The following is a 20,199-nucleotide window of genomic DNA, read 5'->3' as shown; positions in this document are numbered from 1 at the left end:
ACTAGCTGACCTCTGAAAGGTGTTGCAAAACTATACAAATGCTTAAAACATAATTCTTTCAATTTTGGTCCATACTCTCAGAGGGGGAGAAATGATAGGGGAAGATGAAAAAACCCAATTCTATCAGGACTCAGAGAGGGAAGAGGAAAAAAGGAAAGACAGTGAGAAGTAGTAATAGGTGTAGGTGTGACTTAGAAAGAAAGAGAAGGCAAGACCATGAAAAAAAATGGGCAAAAATGTAGGTAGATAGATAGATAGATATAGAAATAATAGTCAACCCATATCTGTGACCTTGGGGGAACCACTGCAGTTCCCAATGGGGGGAACGGAGACACAAAACTCTGGGGGTGGGAACAGTATGGATTGTATCCCCTGTTATTTTTTAATTTTGTAAATGACTAATAAAAAACCCCAATTCTTCTGGAATGTCATTGGCATTTAGAGGTGGAACAGTGTAGAATTAAGTCACATCACCCATGTTACCATAGAGAAAGAAAGGCTGAAGCGGCTGGGTGGTGATGCATATATATATTATTATCACATGCAAGGATCCAAGTTTGAGCCCCTTTTCCCACCTGCGGGGAAAGCTTCACTAGCAGTGAAGCAAGTACAGTAGGTGTCTCACTTTCTACCCTCTCAACTTCTCTCTGTCCTATCAAATAAAGACCAAAAGGGGAGGGAGGGAGGGCCACACCAGGAGCAGCGGATCTGTAGTGTAAGCACTGAGCCCCAGGATAACCCTGACAGCAAATTAAAAATAAAAAGGATGGATCTATTTTTTTTTTTTAAAAAAAAAACTGCTTTATTTTGTTCACGAGACTGCCTCTTCTCCACCCCAAGACAACTAATATTATTTATTAAAGAACAGCTGAGGCACAAACTTACTTTACTAGAAGGGACAACTACTTCCTTAAACTCTGGAACCCTGATCAATTCAGAGCTTTAACACTTCAGTGAGCAGCCCTTTGATTTACTGTCTGATCAAACAGTTTATATTGTATATTGTACAAGCCATTGAAATCTGCCTTTTTCACAGTCTGCTGGCACTATTTAATTTTATTGGTTTTATTGGGCAGTAATGGCAACACAGAATAAAAGTTATATAATTCTGTGCCTGTACCAACATAGCAGTGTCAGGTCAGTAAACGCAGAGTTGGGGTTTTTCAGGATTCGTTTTATATCATTTTTGTTGTATTTTTGTCCTGCTGTGAAGGAAATATTCTAAAGGTGGATACACTGTAGCAGAAAGACAGCCTTTCATATGCAGACCCCCGCCCCATCTTGTGATGCAGTTGGAATCAACTGGATAGTCACTGGAGCTAATGCTCTGATATGATGCTATCACAGAATCAGCTAAAGTCAGCATTCCTGCACTGCAGCTGGTGGTCTGACATATATTTCCACACACATTTCTGTCAAAGCATGAGAATTTTGACTTGAATTACTCACTCCATTCCAAGTCCAAATTGGCAATGCCAGTCAAAAAATTGGGCAAAGGATGATGGATGGTGAGATGGATAAATGAACAATAAGAGTTTCAGAGAAACCACCGAATTTATCTTAGCGAATACTTTGTGACAAGACAGTTTAAAGTGCAGTGTTACATGACTCAGTCTGACGTAGTTGATCTTTCATTTGACACAGGTAAAATACTGGTGCAAATGAGGAGTTTTAAACTAAAACGTCACACATACTAATATCAAAATGAGCAGAGTCTGTCTGTGAATCAAGCAGGTGCCTGAGCTCACCACATGGATGCCAGGATCCTCAGTGGAGAGTGAGGCTGCGGGGCGGAGCCTACACTCAACCAACAACCAGCTTTGTGGTAACCAAGGGCACAATGATAGTGCCCGCCTGGAGGTCTGTGGTGAGATTTAGTGAGTTAATACACATATAGACTGCCTGGAACAATGCACGACAGGCAAGTAAGCATTTTTTTTTAAACTTTAAAAAACATTTTATTTATATTTATTTATTTCCCCTTTTGTTGCCCTGTTTGTTTTATTGTTGTAATTATTATTGTTATTGATGTCGTCCTTGTTGGGTAGGACAGAGAGAAATGAAGAGAGGAGGGGAAGACAGAGAGGGGAAGAGAAAGACAGACACCTGCAAACCTGCTTCACCGCTTGTGAAGCGACTGCCCTGTAGGTGGGGAGCCGGGGGCTCAAACCGGGATCCTGACGCTGGTCTACCGCCCAAACTCCCAGGCAAGTAAGCATTTAATTGACGTGAGTTATAATGATTTATTTCCACAGAAGAAACAGTTTTAGAAAACTATTTTCATGGAAATACAGGTTAACACTGTTCCTTTATTTCTTTTCTTTTTTAAGTTTATTTTTTCTAATTTAAAAATTTTTTTATTTTAAAAAGGAAACATTGACAAAACCATAGGATAAGAGGGGTACAACTTCGCACAATTCCCACCACCAGAACTCTGTATCCCCTCCCCTCCCCTGATAGCTTTCCTATTCTTTAACCCTCTGGGAGTATGGACCCAAGGTCATTGTGGGATGCAGAAGGTGGAAGGTCTGGCTTCTGTAATTGCTTCCCCACTGAACATGGGCGTTGACAGGTCGATCCACACTCCCAGCCTCTCTCTCTCTTTTTCTTTTTCCTTTTGTTGCCCTTGTTGTTTTTCATTGTTGTCGTAGTTATTATTGTTGTTGTTATTGATGTCGTCTTTGTTAGATAGGACAGAGAGAAATGGAGAAAGGAGGCGAAGACAGAGAGGGGCCCCTGAGAGAAAGATAGATACCTGCAGATCTGCTTCACCGCCTGTGAAGCGACTCCCCTGCAGGTGGGGAGCCTTATGCTGGTCCCTGCGCTTTGCGCCGCGTGCACTTAACCCGCTGTGCTACCGCCCGACCCTCCCTTTATTTCAAAAGTAACTGCAATAACACTAATGTGCTTGACGTTGTCATATGGTATGTGAAGTTTAAAATTAAAAAATAAAATAAAGTAAAAAAATTCAGTAACTTTTAAAATTATTTTTTATATTTATTTATTCCCTTTTGTTGCCCCAGTTCCATTGTTGTAGTTATTACTGTTGTTGTTACTGATGTCGTCGTTGTTGGATAGGACAGAGAGAAATGGAGAGAGGAGGGGAAGACAGAGAGGGGGAGAGAAAGGTAGACACCTGCAGACCTGCTTCACCGCCTGTGAAGCGACTCCCCTGCAGGTGGGAGCAGGGGCTCGAACCAGGATCCTTCCGCCGGTCCTTGTACTTTACGCCAAAAATTCAGTAACTTCTTTCCTTTCCCTTAGTAATCTTAGTTGCTGCTGTCAAGTGATGAGACTGACATTTTAACCCTGGGAAAATGCTGACAGCTACATTAACTACTGAGAACCCAAGTGATGGGAATTTGGGGTCCCTTCTAGTGGAATCCTCTGTGCCCCAATCCAGTCTGTTTGGGGATTCACAGTCCTTGCAACACTGGAATCTCAGGGTTTCACAAAGAGTCATATTTAATAGCTTAGTTCCCCGCCGCCTCCTAATTTTAGCTGTAACAGGTGTGGCAGGGTGGGATATTACTTGTTAAATGACTGTTCGTGGCTACACCGGCAGTGTGAGACCAGAACGCAGCCACCTCCCTAACCCCGGTCTCTGGAACCCTGCTCAAGGGCTGTTCTCCTACACTCCGTTGCATAGTTCATTGTCAAGGGCACTCAGTGTAGTGTTACAGACGTAATCAACTTTCAATTAATACGCTTTACATGAGAGATGGGATAAATGAAGCCAGTCTTATATATTTGTTTTAAAAGCAGTTTGGGGTGCTTTTATAACTGGGGAAAGGGGGTGATAAATTACCTTTTGATACACTTAGCTCAGCCTTTACGAGAAAATAATGGCCACTGGGAACAGTGGAGTCCTGCAGGCACTGGGCTGTCATGATAACCCTGGTGGCTGAAAGAAAAAAAAAAAACACCTCCAAACCAAAAACATTTTCCAGGAGAATTAGCAGAACTCATTGCCTCTCCAGGTTCACCCCTCCCTTCTAAATATTGGACAATTTAAGACAGTCACAGAAATGAAAGCAATGATGAACTGAGTTCACTCCCCAACCTGAACAATGGCAGGGTAAGCCAGGACTCAGTCTTGCAAGGGAATTTCCACAGTCAAGTAGGAAAAGGGAGCTAGCAAGAGCTCATCTCATCAGGCTTCCTTCTATTTGCTTTGTCCTTTTCCACTCCTCCCTCCAAATTTCACTACACTTTCACGAAGACTCGCCCTGCCCCATGCTCCCACGTGGAATTTGCCTTTCCCTCAAACACTGCAGCATTCTATCTGTGACTTCTACTACACAGTATCAATTACTTTAAATTGCTAATCATATTTAGTGCATACATTAATATAAATTATATATTTTCAAGAATTAATAACAAAAATATAGACAGGTGTGAAAAATCATGTATTTTTTGACAATTTCTCCATTCTTGTCTCACTAGGACATGGCTCGTTCTATCCATATATGTGTACATTTTTAAATTATAGAAATAATTAGTTGGGCCTAAGAGATAACTCTTAGGTTGTGTGATGTTTTATTCTTCCAAATGGGCTATGTTATGTATACTTACTTTGCTGGTACCATATATAGTGTACATTATTCTGCCATTTGCTGTTTTTCCACTAATAGGCTTTGGGGATCTTTTCATCTTGGTATATAATACATACACACATATACTTACTTTATTCTTTTTAATAAGGTTTTTTAAAGCCTCATTTTGTTTTTAAAAAGGTATATTAATGAGAGAGGGGAAAGAGAGAAGGAGAAACAGCAACACTGTGGGACATGCAATGAATGCTGGGATTGAATTTGGGACTTCATGCTTTGAGAGTTGAATGTTTTCTTTGTTGCAACACCTCCACGGATGTTTCCTTTATTTTTTCAACAGAATCCTGCTCAGTTGTGGCTTAATATGGTGCCAGAGGCTGAAACCTGAGACCTCAGAGTCTCAGGCATGAAAATCTGTTACACAAACCATTGTGCTATCTCCCTAATCTCTACTTACTTCATTCTTTTAAATGATTGCTTAAATTTTTCAAAAGACAGAGGCTGCATGTTTTATTTAGCTATTTTTTGTGGTAGCTATTAGGCTGCTTTCAATTTCTGAACTACCAAAACTCTGCAATAGAAAGAAACTGCATAATCTGTCTATATGTTTCATCTTCTTTATTTTTTTAATTTGTGGTTTAATATTTATGTACAAAATGATAAGATGACAGGGTGTAATTCCATAACGTTCCCACCACCTATGTGTTTGCTTCTTTAAAAGACATACCAAGAAATGAAAATAGAGGCCTACAGAAGGTACACCTTATTAATTGTAACAGTGCAAAACTGCCCTCCAGTTTTTTTTTTAGTACCTTGTTTTACTTGCATATATGTTTTGTTTCTTACACTTAGGGTTGCAAGTTCTCAGAGAGCTTAGGTCTTCCTTATATTTTCCCTCTCCACCTCCATGCAGAGGTGTTTAATAATTGGTGCTCAATAAAGGTTTGTTGAATGATTTGGAAGTGGAAGTTTTAGTTCATATCTTTTCAACACATTTTTTTTTCCATTTATTTTATTTTAGTGAGAAAGAGTAGATACAGAGGAAAAGATACTGAGAGAAAGAGACCAGAGCACTGCTCAGTTCTGGCTTATGGTGGTGCTGGGGATTGATCAACACACTCTTTTCAAACCCACTTATCAAAATAGTATTTAACACTGAGGCTAATTTTTAACAATGAAAAATATTCCTGAGAAAGTTGAATTTTTGCACATCCATCTTTCCCAACCTCCTTATCTCCCCCCCCCCCCCCCCCGCCCCAATTACAGATTGCCTTCATTTAAAGTTGGCCGAGACAGGAATTGCCTTCTGCTTTGCTGGCAGGAGGCAGTGAAAACAGACCTGGCTGTCTCAGACAATAGCTTGCAGGGTGTCTCACCCACTGCGAAGCAGAAGACCAAAGGCCCCTCAGAATCCTTGGAAACTAAACAGAAGATGAGAAGAATGAGGAGGGAGTAGGGTCAGAATATTTGGAATATTCTGGATCCTAGGAGGTACATGCTCTTATAGAGTTGTGAAATAGAGGGAACATTTAATAATGTCTAAAGCAGGACATTAAATGGCTCCAGGTAAGAACTGTGACAGGATAGGAAAAATTGGAGTGAAGAACCAGGCACATTTTAAAAGTAATTCTGGATACAGCAAAGAGGTTTTAAAGGCATGAATTTTGTGGTTCAAGATGAACTTTTTCTCCAGGCAGAATCTATATTTATTTATAAGATAATCTTGTGCTGTAGAAAAAAAAAAACAAACCCGCAAGCATGGTTCCAAATCTTGGAACTATACATATTTATTTGAAAATGAGAAGAGTTTTCCAAAGGGGTAAGAGGTAAGTATGAATGGATTAAGAATTATGTGTAGCTTAGTTTGTGTTTCACAAAGGAACTAATCCTCGGGAAGACACGACCGAAGTGAAGCCGCATTTTAATTCTTAACAATGTTACTTTTTCTCACCCGTCCAACCGTTTCAACTGCATCTGCACAAACCCAGTTAGGGAGGACCCCGTTGCATTTCAACACAAACGAGAAAAGTGAGGAATTAATTTCGCACAGTGGATTGATGGCCTCTTCGGGAATGGGCTCATAGCGACATGGAGGGCTTACATCTGAGCCCTGTTTTGAGTTCCCCGAGCTCCATGGAGAGAGGGTAGGCCGATCCCACCGACCACTAGCGCTGCGGGGACACGCACGGGGGCTGCCCTCACACCAGGGCTGCGGGGCGGTGGCTCCCTCTGCACCTCCAGAGCACCCAGGGACCTAAGGCTCGGCCTCTCAGTCCATTTCTTCTCAACCTTTGCCCACCCTTCTCATTGGGGCCACTGGACCTTGGCAGTGCCTAAATGAAGCCCAAGACCATTCATTTCCCTCCGGGAACAATCAGCAACTGGAAACTTCTGGAGAAAGGGGCCCTTTAGGCCATTGTTGTGAGGAACAAAGAGGGCAGGAGGGGAGAGCGCCCCCACGAGGAAAGGTGGGAAAAGACACCCCGGGTGCGATAGAGGCCGGCAAGGTTGGGGGGCTGGGGTGCTGGGGTGTGTAGGGGCGGGAGCCCCGGCTGGTCCCCACCCACTGCACCCCACATGTGACACCTCGCGCCCGGTGCCCGGCTCAGCCCTTCCCCGAACCGCAATCTTTCATCCTCTCTTGTTTCTTCTTCTTAATTTTTTTTCCCGCGCAAAGCGGGAAACCCGGGGATTGTCCAAGTGAGCCGCGGCAGGGCCGCCATTTCCCGGGGACAACGCAGCGCACGTCGGCACCGGCGCCCCGGAAAGGGAACCGGAGGGGAGTGCCCGGCCCCGAGCCCTCCTCCGCGCCCGCCCGGGGAGCCGCGCCGCAGCCCGGCTTCTCACCCCGCCGCCCCTGCGGCGCGGCCTGACCTTCCCCGGCTCGGCCCGCCCGGCCCCTTCCCTCCGCCCGGCTCCGCGGCGCCCGGCTCATTGTCAGCCCGGTGCTGCCGGCGCCCAGCCCGGGGACCCTCCGAGGCTCCCGAGTGGCCCTACCGGGCTCCGGAGGCCCCTGCTCAGCCCACCGCCCCGACCAGCCTCCCTCCTCCCTTCTGGCGCCCCAAACTCCGCACCCCCAGCAGCTCTCCGCCCCCTCCCGGGCCAGCCTCGCCCGGGGCCCTTCGCTGGACCCGCATCCCTCCTCCTTCCTCCGCCGTCGCCCGAGACGCCCCCAATTCTCGCCGGCCGCCGGCAATTTGACCGCTTCTTTAGCACCCCGCTCCCCTTTTTCGAGGAAGCAAGTTGGGAGCTTGATTTATTATTTTGGCTTTTTCTCTTCTTTTTTCCTTTTTTTTTAAGCCCCCCCCCCCACAGGGAGGATCGGTTCTTCGGGGGGCGCCTGCAGGAGCTAGGCGGCGGGGAGAGACGGGGGGTTCAGTCCGGCCCCTGCACTGCCCCGGCGGCGCGTTTTGTCTCCAGCCCCCGCAGCCCCCGAACAATAATGCCAGGCCATGGCGGGCTCACCTGGTGCTGCGCCGCCTGCTCCGCGCGCCGTGGCCTGTGCGCGCCGCTCCCCGGGCGCAGGTTGGGCCCGCGCGGCGCCGCCGGCCAGGACTCTTCGCCTTTCTTTGGGTTCTATCTGTGCGTGTCAATGGCGGCAAGCGGCAGTTCTCCGGGCCGCGGATAGTAGCGGGGGGAGGAGGAGGAGGGAGAAGGGATTGCTCCTTCTCCACATAACCACCTCTAGGAGGAGTCGCTCAGCCTCATCCCCTGCCAGCCCAGGCTCCGCGACGGGTCCAGGGCTTTCCGTGGGCCAGATGAGCTATTGTCCTTGAGGAGCATTAATGATGAAACCGCACGGCCTCCGCGGCGCTGGAGGACCCGCAGGCTGCGCCGAGGGCCCCTGGCCAAGACGAGGCTGTGCCCAGCGCTGGGGACAGAGGCGCTATGGGCTCACCCACATTCTCTTGTTAGCAAGATCCTCCTTTGGTGGAAGGCGGCGTGGGCGTTCATCGGGCAATTGGGGAGGGGGGAGGTAAAACCGAATAATACTACTAATAAAGCCACCTTCGATGGCCTTGTCCCATGAATATCAAATCCGTTTATCAGTGTGTCCACCTGTGAGGAGATGGAACGGGGTGGCCACAGTCCTAAGAACTGAGCATTTAAATTCACGTCTTTTGGCTTTTTATAAATTAAGACCGTTTAAGAAACTGGAGTAGCAGATGTGCATTTTGTGGGGGAGACTGTGTGCATGCACATGATTTTTAATTCGGTTCCATTACACTGTTAATACGTACGATCACATCGAGGATTATGATTAGCAGGAAGCTATGATCTTAAGCACCGATTTTTAGTAGCTTCTAGAAAATACATTTCCATGAACGGGTGTGTGTGTGGGGGGGTGTGGGTGGTAGACACTGCCAGATGTGAAATGGGATTGTTAGGTGCTTGATTCCTCCTGGAAGCCAGTGCCGTCTTTTGTAACAGAAGGTGTTTGCCAGGGCTCCATGGGCTGGGGATTGAGTCAAAGGAATTTGATTATTTTGTTGGATTTTAGTTAGGGAATACTAATGTGTGGTGGGTCATCCATGTTTCCACTTCCTGATGAATCAAAGGACTGTCAGGATTTTTTTTTTTTTTTTTACAAAAAAATTCTTAAAAACTGAGAAATTCACAGGAAGATACCATTTGGGGTACATTGGCCAATTGGGTGCTTTTAAAAGCCCTTCCCGTTTACTGTAAGTGGTTGCCACTATAAACTTGTAAATATTTAGGCAACGAAGGTCCTTGCGTGGACTGAGAACCTCCTGTTGTCTGAGTACAAAGAACCCAGATGTCCACTCTCTTTTGGATTTTCACTAATAAGGAGTTGATGGAACAGTGCTTCTAGATCATGTGCATTTTAAAAATGTGTTTTGCTGAGAAATCATTTTGCCAAAAGATCATGCACGTATCATAAAGGTATGAATAAAGCTCACTGTTCTTTGTCTTTGAAGATACTCCTCTGGCCAGAAATCTGGACAAGGCAAAGTCCTGATGTCCCACGATGGGTATAAAGGACTTCAAATGATCCCCCTGGGGCTCATGGTTTCGACTTTCCCTTCCTAGAGGAAGCACCTACCTCTCTGCTTATATAGATTTCTAGTGCCAATCTTGATAAGAAATAAGCTCTAGGTCAAAATTCAAGAGGTTCAGGAGCTTGAAAAATATTTCTATTGCATGACCCACTCAGCCAGGCTGACTGAATTATGGTTGAATAATTCATCAATATATATTAGATTCACATTCTCCCTGTAACTTCCCAATAAAAATGGTACGTGTGGTCATGCTCTATGGAATTATTGCAGCTCTCTTTTCCTGATGTTTTGTCGTGTAGTAATGTGATAAAGGCTGGATCTAGGACAGTTAATAGGTAGAGGATTCTCCCATTTCATACTGGTTGGGTTCTTTAAATAGATGATGCAGCTATGACTCAGAATTAGGGGGGAATATTAGCTTCTTAATAAATACTCTGGTTCTTAAAAGGGATCATAACATTCACTTTGTGAGCCTTTTATCTTATTGTCAGAAATCTGGTATTTGAGGTGAAGTGACTTCAGCTCCAACAGATTTCCAGATATATGGGCTAATGCTATTCCTACCAATTACAAACATCTCAGGATGCATAAGGGACAAATATGTAAAAACAATATGCTTAGGGAGTTAAATAATGAATATTTGATATTGCACTTTTAACATAGATACTGTTGTGTAGCTAAATACATGTCTCAAGTTCTGCAGTGATCTCCAGCTCAAGGAGCCTCTAGAAAATACAATGGATAATAAACGGTGATAAAAGCGTACACTTGAGTTATGCGCTTACAATGTACACTGTGGGCTAAACCTCACAGACTCATTTAATCCTAGTAAGTCTATGAGTACTGTTTTCTCCATTTTACAGATGGAGAAAGTAAGGTGCTGAGGAGAGGAGAAGCTGGCCCACTGTGACACAGCTAGGAAATGGCAGGTCCATTCTCTAAACTGCCTTCATCTGTTTGTAGGGATATACATTTGCTTTGAAAAAAGAACATTTGTTCAATTTTGCCCATGATTGAAAGTACCTTGGGCAAAAAAGTCTAATTACAGAAGGTTTGGTTGATTACCAGTGCTCTGATAATATTTACTTAGCACTTGACCTGTGTGTGCATGATATTACGAATAAACGTATTGATTGCGAGTTGAATCCATTAGTGACAATGATATCTAGTAAACATTTTTATTAAGACACAGAATGAAGTGCTTCTTTCCTTGATGCTGGGCATATATGATGTAGAACTGAAGAGTCAGCCATAGAATCAGATTAATATTCTGAGAGTAATTCATTCACAAAATCATCTGTTTTAAAAACAGCTTCATTGATTTTACTCTCTCTCCTCACCCCAAACATTTTTTACTTTCTTGTGATCTAAATTTATGTTGTTTTGGGAATTGAGTGGATTCTTGTTTTCTATGATTAGTTCTAATCTAGTTTATGACTCCTGTTACCTGTTGTAATTTGTGATCATTTCATCCCTCTGAGAACTTGGCGTATAGTAACCCCATTAATTTTCTGATCTTCATCTCTCCCAGAAAGACTATGCCATATAGATATATATTCATATTTTCCATGTGTATAAGATTTATATAGTCAGATGAATTTCATTTGAGAATTTCTCATCTTCTTTGAAGTAGCCTGAGATTCTCTGGGCGTGTGTCAAAACAGGTGGAATTAATTGGCTTGATCTCTTCTTTGAATGTAAGTTAGTCAGTTCTAGAGGCTGTAGTAATTCCATCCAGGTACCAACTGGCATAACTTAAATATCATCTTGAGGGTCTGAGGTTATGAATGTAGGCAAAGCACAAAGTTAACCAGTACCCTACTATTCTAAGAAGTGAATATGGCTTCTAAATGTACTTAGTAATAGCCTGGAAAAACCAAAGCAATCTGACTTCAGTTTTGTTACTGCCTAGGAATATGTGACATTTTCTTGTTTATTTTGAATAGTGAACCTCATTGATGTCATATAACTATTACCTTATCATAAATGGTCATCTTAGGGCCTTACTAATTTATGGAAGAACATATAGGCAACCCATTTGTTGATCAACAAAGCCCAGTCTCAGTATCTCTAGCTAAAGTGGCCATTTTCATTTCCTAATTAAAGAAATATTCTACTAGTCTTAGCGCTGAAAGTTTACTTTCTGTTCACTGCCGTACAGTTGACACCCTTTACATGTCTTTATCCATCTCTCTTGCCCTTCTTTTCTAGTAACCATCAGTCTATCCTTTTTGATATAAATCTTGACCCTTTTGTTCTGGGCAAAGGGATTTATGTGAGTGGGCATGTATGTATAGATGTACATCTATGTATTCAAACACACATATATCAATAAATATTTGAAAAATTACAAATCATATTACGTTATAAAATGGAGAGTGCCTGAGGTTGTAATAGTCTCTGAATAAAACTTGATTTGTATTGTAGAGAAATCGATGATATGTCTAGCATTTAACTGATGAACTGCATTAAAAAAGAAAATGAAATGTTTCAAGTTTTTAAGGGAAATACATTGTCAGTCTCAATTACGTAAAGTCATGGTTAGGAAAATAAGTGATGTGGTGTCATTGAATTTAATGGAAACAGGACCCAAGGGCAGTGTGTCAGTGGCTATCCTGCTGTGTTCTGTGCCTGAGTTCTCTGGGAGACCATCCTGTTACCCCATGGCAGTGCTTTTTCATGACAGTTGTGATGGGAAGTGGTGTGTGCACCTGGAAAGTTTGGACCTGAGCATCACTGTGTTGGGGGATCAGTGCCAGGTGGCTTCATACTGGAAGAACATTGCTCTGTAGTAGTTTAGAGCCTTTCCTAGAGGACAGGGACATTGATTTCCAAATCTACAAAAGCAGGGTACCATAGTAAGACTATAATTTATTTATACAAATGGTGTGTATTTACAAAGGCCATCTGTCAGTTGACTCTCTGATCTAAAACAAATCTGTTTGTTCTTCCAAAGAAATAATATATCTGTTGAAAAAGGATTTATGGACAACAGGCTGCCCCATTCATGAGCCATTGGTAGAATAGTCACTATTTATGATATATTTACTTCTAAGAGCGTGCTGTGAGTGGGAACTATTACTTGTAAAGTATGGTAATTAATTTTTCATTACTTCAAAGCCAAGTAATGGAGCCCAATCGCATTTATTAATATGGCTGCATGAGAAACATGTTTCTTTCTGGAAGAAAATCCAAATAAAAGCATTTAGAGAGCCATGGCCATGTGGCAGTTTATTGAAGTGTTGGATGGGAATAGGACCATGGACTTAAGCTCAAGTCCTGGATTTTATTTATTTATTTATTTTTTTGAGGACGCGAGGGCCAATCACTATGAAATAGCCCCTGTCATTTGATCTCTAGGTAGCACTGTTGACTGTTACTGAAAATTTGATCTTACCACTAATCCTAAAAGAAACACAATTCCAGACTGGGAAAAACAGAAATGGAAGATTCATATCTTTATTCCTCCTACCTGCAAACATTTGAGTGAATATTTATTTATTTTTTTAATATCTATATTGGAAGGGATTGTGGTGTTTCTGAAACATATTTGCTCTTTATGAAACTAGGCTAGATTGTGTGAGGAGAAAACAGTCACCTTGAAATTGTCAGTGAAATTTTGCTGTCATAGAGTTGGTAGTTTTTTTTTTTTTTTTTTTTGCCTCCAGGGTTATTGCTGGGGCTTGGTGCCTGCACCATGAATCCACTGCTTCTGGAGGCCTCCCCCCTCCCCATTTTGTTGCCCTTGTTGTAGCCTTGTTGTGGCTATTATTGTAGTTGTTGATGTCGTTTGTTGTTGGATAGGACAGGGAGAAATGGAGAGAGGAGGGGAAGACAGAGAAGGGGAGAGAAAGATAGACACCTGCAGACCTGCATCACCGCCTGTGAAGCAACTCCCCTCCAGGTGGGGAGCCGGGGGCTTGAACACTTATGAACCCTTGGTATCCTTATGCTGGTTCTTGCGCTTTGCACCACCTGTGCTTAACCCGCTGCGCTACCGCCCGACCCTGTGGTATGTATTTTTTTTCACTAAACACCTTCCTTAACACTGACTTTTTTTTTACAGTTATTTTAAAAAATATTAATTATTTGTTTTTGAACATTCTTTTTCCTTCTTTTTTTAAATTGGGGGATTAATGTTTTACAGTTGCCAGTAAATACAGTAGTTTGTACATGTATAACATTTCCCAGTTTTCCACATAATAATACAACCCCCACTAGCTCTTCTTCCATCAGGACCTGAACCCTTCCCCCCAACCCACCCCATAGTCTTTTACTTTAGTGCAATATACTAACTCCATTCCAAATTTTGCTTAGTGTTTTCCCTCCTGATCTTGTTTTTCAACTTCTGCCTGAGAGTAAGATCATCCCATATTATCCTTCTGTTTCTGACTTGTTTCAATAACATAATTTCTTCACGATCCATCCAAGGTGGGTTGAAAATGGTGAAATCACCATTTTAATACCCAAGTAGTATTCCATTGTGTGTGTGTGTGTGTGTGTGTGTGTGTGTGTGTGTGTGTGTGTGTGTGTATATATATATATATATATATATATATATATATATATACCACATACATATATACCACAACTTGCTTAGCCACTCATCTGTTGTTGGATACCTGAGGTTTTGGCTATTAAAAATTGTGCTGCCAAGATCTTGTACACAGATCTTTTTGGATGAGTGTGTTGGGTCCCTTAGGATATATCCCCAGGAGAGGAATTGCAGGATCATAGGATAGGTACATTTCTAGCCTTGTGAGAGTTCTTCAGACTGTTCTCTACAGGGGTTGGACCAACTGACATTTCCACCAGCAATGCAGGAGGGTTCCTTTGACCCCACGACCTCTCCAGCATTTGTTGCTGCTGCCTTTTCTGATGTATGACATTCTAACAGGAGTGAAGTGATATCTCATTGTTGTCTTTATTTGCATTTCTCTGACAATCAATGACTTGGAGCATTTTTTCATATATTTGTTGATCTTTCAGATCTCTTCCATGGTGAATATTCTGTCCCTGTCCTCTCCCCATTTTTGGATGGGGTCATTTGTTTTCTTGTTGAGTTTGGCAAGCTCTTTATATATTTTAGTTATTAAACTCTTGTCTGATGTATGGCATGTAAAGATCTTCTTCCATTCTGTGAGGGGTGTCTTTGGGAGGTGGTTTATTTTGCTGTGCAGAAGCTTTATTTATTTATTCCCTTTTGTTGCCTTTGTTTTGTTGTTGTAGTTATTGTTGTTATTACTGATGTAGTTGTTGGATAGAACAGAGAGAAACAGAGAGAGGAGGGGAAGACAGAGAGGGGGACAGAAAGACACCTGCAGACCTGCTTCACCATTTGTGAAGTGATTCTCCTGCAGGTGGGGAGCCAGGGACTTGAGTGCAGAAGCTTTAAACAAAATTTTATTTATTTAAAAAAGGAGACATTAACAAAACCGTAGGATAGGAGGGGTACAACTCCACATAATTCCCACCACCAGATCTCTATATCCCATCCCCTCCCATTCTCTATCCCTCTGGGAGTATAGACCCGAGGTCATTGTGGGATGCAGAAGGTGGAAGGTCTGGCTTCTGTAATTGCTTCCTCGCCGAACATGGGCATTGACTGGTTGATCCATACTCCTAGCCTGCCTCTCTCTTTCCCTAGTAGGGTGGGGCTCTGGGGAAGCAGAGCTCCAGGACACATTGGTGGGGTTGTCTGTCCAGAGAAGTCTGGTCGGCATCATGTTGGCAACTGGAACCTGGTGTCTGAAAAGAGAGTTAACATACAAAGCCAAACAAATTGTTGAACAATTATGGACCTGAAGGCTGGAATAGTGCAGATGAAGTGTTGGGGGGTACTCACTGCAGACTATTGTGTACTTCTGCTTTCAGGTATGTATTTTGCCCTAGTTTATGAATACGTGTGAACACATGCGCTACCTCAGGGGACCTGGTCTATATCTAGGTTTTGTGACTTTGTTAGGAAGTGAACCACCTGGAGTGGAATTAGAGAATACTATGAAAGGAAAGGTCTCACCCGAGTAATGAAGCTGAAGGGTTGTCATTCCACACCTGAAGTCTCTGGACGCAGTCTGAAGTGAAGAATGCTGGGGTGGCACTCGTTGCATTGATTAGGTTGTGATCAGCGGATGCAATATTATTTGATATGAATTGAGACAAGCATGCAGGAAAGTGCGTCCCACCCTAAGGGCCCAGGACTGGGGGAAATATAGGCTCTATAGTGGAAATGTGAGGTTCCTGCTGTCTTAGGGTTCAAGAAGACAATGGATAGTTATTGTTATCATCACACTATTTGGTAATTGGGTTAACTTTGAAAAGTCCCTTTGTTAAGATTTGCTGTATAATACCCAGCATCTTGTATATAGCTGTGCCACCGGTTGCTTCTGTTCTCCCTGGTCTAGGCTTTTGAGAGAGTCAACATATCAAAGACTCAGCCTATGTATTAAAAAGATTCAGTCTGTGTTTTAAAAAGTTCGAGACATACAATCAATTTTTCCCCTCTCATATTAATTAAATAATGATTTATATGAGTACAATTCAATAGGAGTGCACATAAACAATATTCCCACAACCAAAAGACTGTGTCCCATCCCACCCACCCCTCTGCCCCTCCCCCTGCCACCCTGGGAAGCAGAATGTCCACCCTCCCCCTCACCACAGGGTTTTTACTTTGGTGCCCTACTCCAGATTTAGTCAAATCCTGCTTTTTAGTTTCTCTTTCTTCTTCTTTCTCAACTTTAGTTCTTCTTTCTCAACTTCTATTGATGAGTGGGATCATCCCATACTCATCTTTATCTTTCTGACTTAGCTCACTTAACATAATTCCTTCTAGCTCCATCCAAGATGGGTCAGAGAAGGTGTGTTCATTGTTCTTAATAGCTGCATAGTATTCCATTGTGTATATATACCACAGTTTTCTCAGCCACTCATCTGTTATTGGGCACCTGGGCTGCTTCCAGGTTTTAGCTATTATGAATTGTGCCGCTATGAACATAGGTGTACGTGCAGAAGCTTTTTAATTTGATGTTGTCCCATTGGTTTATTCTTGCCTTAGTCTTCTTTGTAATTGGATTTGTTTCACTGAAGATGTCTTTAAAATTTAGATCGAAAGAGTTCTGCCAATATTTTCCTCTAAGTATCCAATAGTTTCTGGTCTAACGTCCAAGTCCTTGATCCACTTGGAATTTACTTTTGTGTCTGGTGAAATATAGTGGTTCAAGTTCATTCTTTTGCACCCTTAACACTGATTTTTTAAAAAATATTTATTTATTTATTTATTTATTTATTTATTCCCTTCTGTTGCCCTTGTTTTTCATTCTTGCTATAGCTGTTGTTGTTATTGATGTCGTTGTTGTATGTCTCAAAGGTTCTCAAAAGACAAACTGAATCTTTTTAATAGATAGGCTACGTATTTGATATGCGGACTCTCTCAAAAGCCTAGACCAAGTAGATTAGAAGCTTCCAATAGCACAGCTATATACAAGATACTGGGTACTGTACAGCAAACCATAACAAAGGGACTTTTCAAAGTTAACCCAATTAACAAATAATGTGATGATAATATTAACTATTGATTGTCTTTTTGAACCCTAAGACAGCAGGAACCTCACATCTTCACTATAGAGCCCTTGGATAGGGCTCACTTTCCCGTATGCATCTCCCAATCCATACCAAATAATATTGCATCCGCCGATCACAACCTAACCAAAGCAACGATTGCCATCTCAACATGCTTCACCTCAGAGTGTATCCAGAGACTTCACGTGTGGAATGACAACCCTTCAGCTTCATTACTCGGGTGAGACCTTTCCTTTTATAGTACACTCTAATTTCATCTCAGGTAGTTCACTTTCTAACAAAGTCCCATAACCTAGACATACACCAGTTTCTGTCAGAGAGAGCGTATGTGCACACGTATCCATAAACTACTGCAAAATATATACCTGAAAGCAGGATTACACTAGAGTTTGCAGTGAGTACCTCCCTAACACTTCCTCTCCACTATTCCAAACTTGGGATCCATGATTGCTCAATAAATTGTTTGGCTTTGTATGTTAACTCTCTTTTCAATCACCAGGTTCCAGATGCCACCAGGATGCTGGCTAGGCTTCCCTGGATTGAAGACCCCACCAATATGTCCTGGAGCTTAGCTTCCCCAGAGACACACCTTACTAGGGAAAGAGAGAGGCAGACTGGGAGTATGGACCGACCAGTCAACGCCCATGTTCAGCGGGGAAGCCATTACAGAAGCCAGACCCTCTACCTTCTGCAACCCTCAACGACCCTGGGTCCATGCTCCCAGAGGGCTAGAGAATGGGAAGGCTATCATGGGAGAGGGTGGGTTATGGGGATTGGGTGGTGGGAATTGTGTGGAGTTGTACCCCTCCTACCTTATGCTTTTGTTCACTAATCCTTTCTTAAATAAAAAATTAAAAAAAAAATATTTATTTATTTATTTATTCCCTTCTGTTGCCCTTGTTTTTCATTCTTGCTATAGCTGTTGTTGTTATTGATGTCGTTGTTGTTGGATAGGACAGAGAGAAATGGAGAGAGGAGGGGAAGACAGAGAGGGGGAGAGAAAGATAGACACCTGCAGACCTGCTTCACCACCTGTGAAGCGACTCCCCTGCAGGTGGGGAGCTGGGGGCTCGAACCGGGATCCTTACGCCGGTCCTTGCGCTTTGCACCACATGTGCTTAACCTGCTGTGCTATCGCCCGACTCCCAGCACTGATTTTTTTTTAAAAGCATTCTGATCATCAGCTAAGACAGGCTTCACTCTCTCTTGCTAAACACTTTGTTTCATTTACCTTTGTTTTTCAGACAAGAAAAAAAAAGATGACAGGTCCTTGAATATAATACACAAATAAAGAAGTCCAGAGAGATGATCCAGAAGGTTCTTTCCACTGTTCTTGGGATGTTGGTTGTCTTCCCCAAAGTTTAGTTCTTCCTGTGCCTTTCTGAGCTTGTTCTTCTCTCCCATGTTTCATTTTGTGGGCAGAGGTCTTCTTTGTCTTCTCCAGGGGACTCTGGAAGAGTCTTAATATTCAGATTTCTCAGGGGACAGATTCTAAGACAGCACATTAACTCCTCTTTGCCACAGTCTCAGGGAATTACAGAGGCAACAGGTAGGCAAATATCAATGCGAATCACCCATTTGTGCTGCAAAGGGACAGGCTTCCCCTCTAGGATTAGGAAAAGCCTAGCATGTCATAAGATAAAGCCTAGGGACACAATTGGCCCCAACTACATTTTCCCTCAGGCAGGTGGTTCAGAGTCCCTGAAGATAAGGGGCCCTTCCTTTTACCACCTAAATGGATTGTTGAAGGTACCCGGATGCCACTCTGCTTCCTTTTCTATAAACACCTCCCAGTAGTGGGACTAGAGATGAAGGGAGTGCTGCCCAGACTCCCATTACATAGACAGTTATCTCAGGATATTTGCACGTGTTTGCCCCTGGATCCCTACACTGCAGGTGGCATGAGGAATGGTGAGATAGTTGGCTACCAAGGTCATATTTACTTGGGAATTCTGCAACATGGGTCTATGGACAGGACTGTTCTCAGTGGGGGTGACTGATCCCTGGTTTGGATGGTCTAGCGTCCTCTCTGGAGGTGGGACCTTAATTGAATCCTTGAAGTATCAGTGGGAAGTGAACCAGTGCCTGGAGGGCTGTGTGGGTAGAAGAATGACACAGACAAGTCTGTTCAGAAGCACTGGCTTGGGGGAGCAATGGGGGCTCGTGCTTCTTGTAGCAGTTCAGTTATGGGCCTCTTGGGTCTGGTTCTCAATAACCCTTGAACTTTCTCTTCTCTTACCCTTTATAGAGGATACCCTATGTCCACTCCTGGGTCTGAAAACACCACTCCTTGCCTCATCTAATTGTTCTTTTCATTTCATTTGGGTTGGAGAGAACTAGTCAAAGAGGGAAGAGCGTTCATAGAAAAGGAGACTCAATTGTACTCTTGCTATTGAGAACCTTCCCCTCCTCCATTTTTCTATATATGTCTTTCCTTTCTTTCAAGTCCTCTGAAACTCTTGGGATTTCTGACACTTAAAGTTGCACCAAGAGAAACCAAGGTTCTGGAGTATTTTATGTGTCTATTTATTTTTTGTTGAGAAAGTCCATCTTCTGTTGGCAGATTGAAGATAGCAAATATTAACTCAGTCTTCTCAGCTTTCCCAGGCTCCTACCCTTAACCAGAAAACTATGGTTCTTCTGATAAATGATCTGAGAAGCTCTCAATCCTCTGTTTATAGTAAAGACTGACAAGCTTTTCTACAAAAGGCCAGATAGCAGACATTGTAGACTTGAGGACCAAGAGGCAAAATGGAGGAAACTATGTAAGTATATACCACAAGAAGAAAAATAAATTTGCATGATTTTTTAATTAATAAGGTTCCAAGTACAACAACACTAAAATGAATTTAATTTGAAACAGAATTATGGGTGAAAAAGAATGGAATTCTAGGGAGTTGGGCGGTAGAGCAGCAGGTTAAGTGCACGTGGCGCAAAGCGCAAGGACCAGCGTGAGGATCCTGGTTGAGTCCCTGGCTCCCCACCTGCAGGGGAGTCACTTCACAAGCGGTGAAACAGATCTGCAGGTGTCTGTCTTTCTCTCT

At 42.9% G+C, this 20,199-nt stretch overlaps 1 protein-coding gene across 2 annotated transcripts in view; it reads right to left on the bottom strand.

Annotated features, from left to right (window-relative positions):
- LOC103114462 (core histone macro-H2A.2) overlaps positions 1–8,409 on the bottom strand; it is a 68,632-nt gene extending 60,223 nt beyond the window's left edge. The window contains exons 1-2 of one of the 2 annotated variants that reach the window (XM_060198115.1): positions 8,019–8,409; positions 3,809–3,904 (exon numbers count right to left, since the gene is read on the bottom strand). The gene's annotated coding sequence lies outside the window, so the exon portion shown is untranslated. The remainder of the gene's footprint in view (positions 1–3,808; positions 3,905–8,018) is intronic. The other variant, XM_007524149.3, reaches the window with a different exon arrangement.
- Between the last annotated feature and the right edge of the window lie 11,790 nt (positions 8,410–20,199).

The sequence above is a fragment of the Erinaceus europaeus genome, chromosome 1, assembly GCF_950295315.1.
Source record: "Erinaceus europaeus chromosome 1, mEriEur2.1, whole genome shotgun sequence".
Classification (NCBI taxonomy): domain Eukaryota; kingdom Metazoa; phylum Chordata; class Mammalia; order Eulipotyphla; family Erinaceidae; genus Erinaceus; species Erinaceus europaeus.
This window is presented reverse-complemented; position numbering and strand designations above follow the sequence as displayed.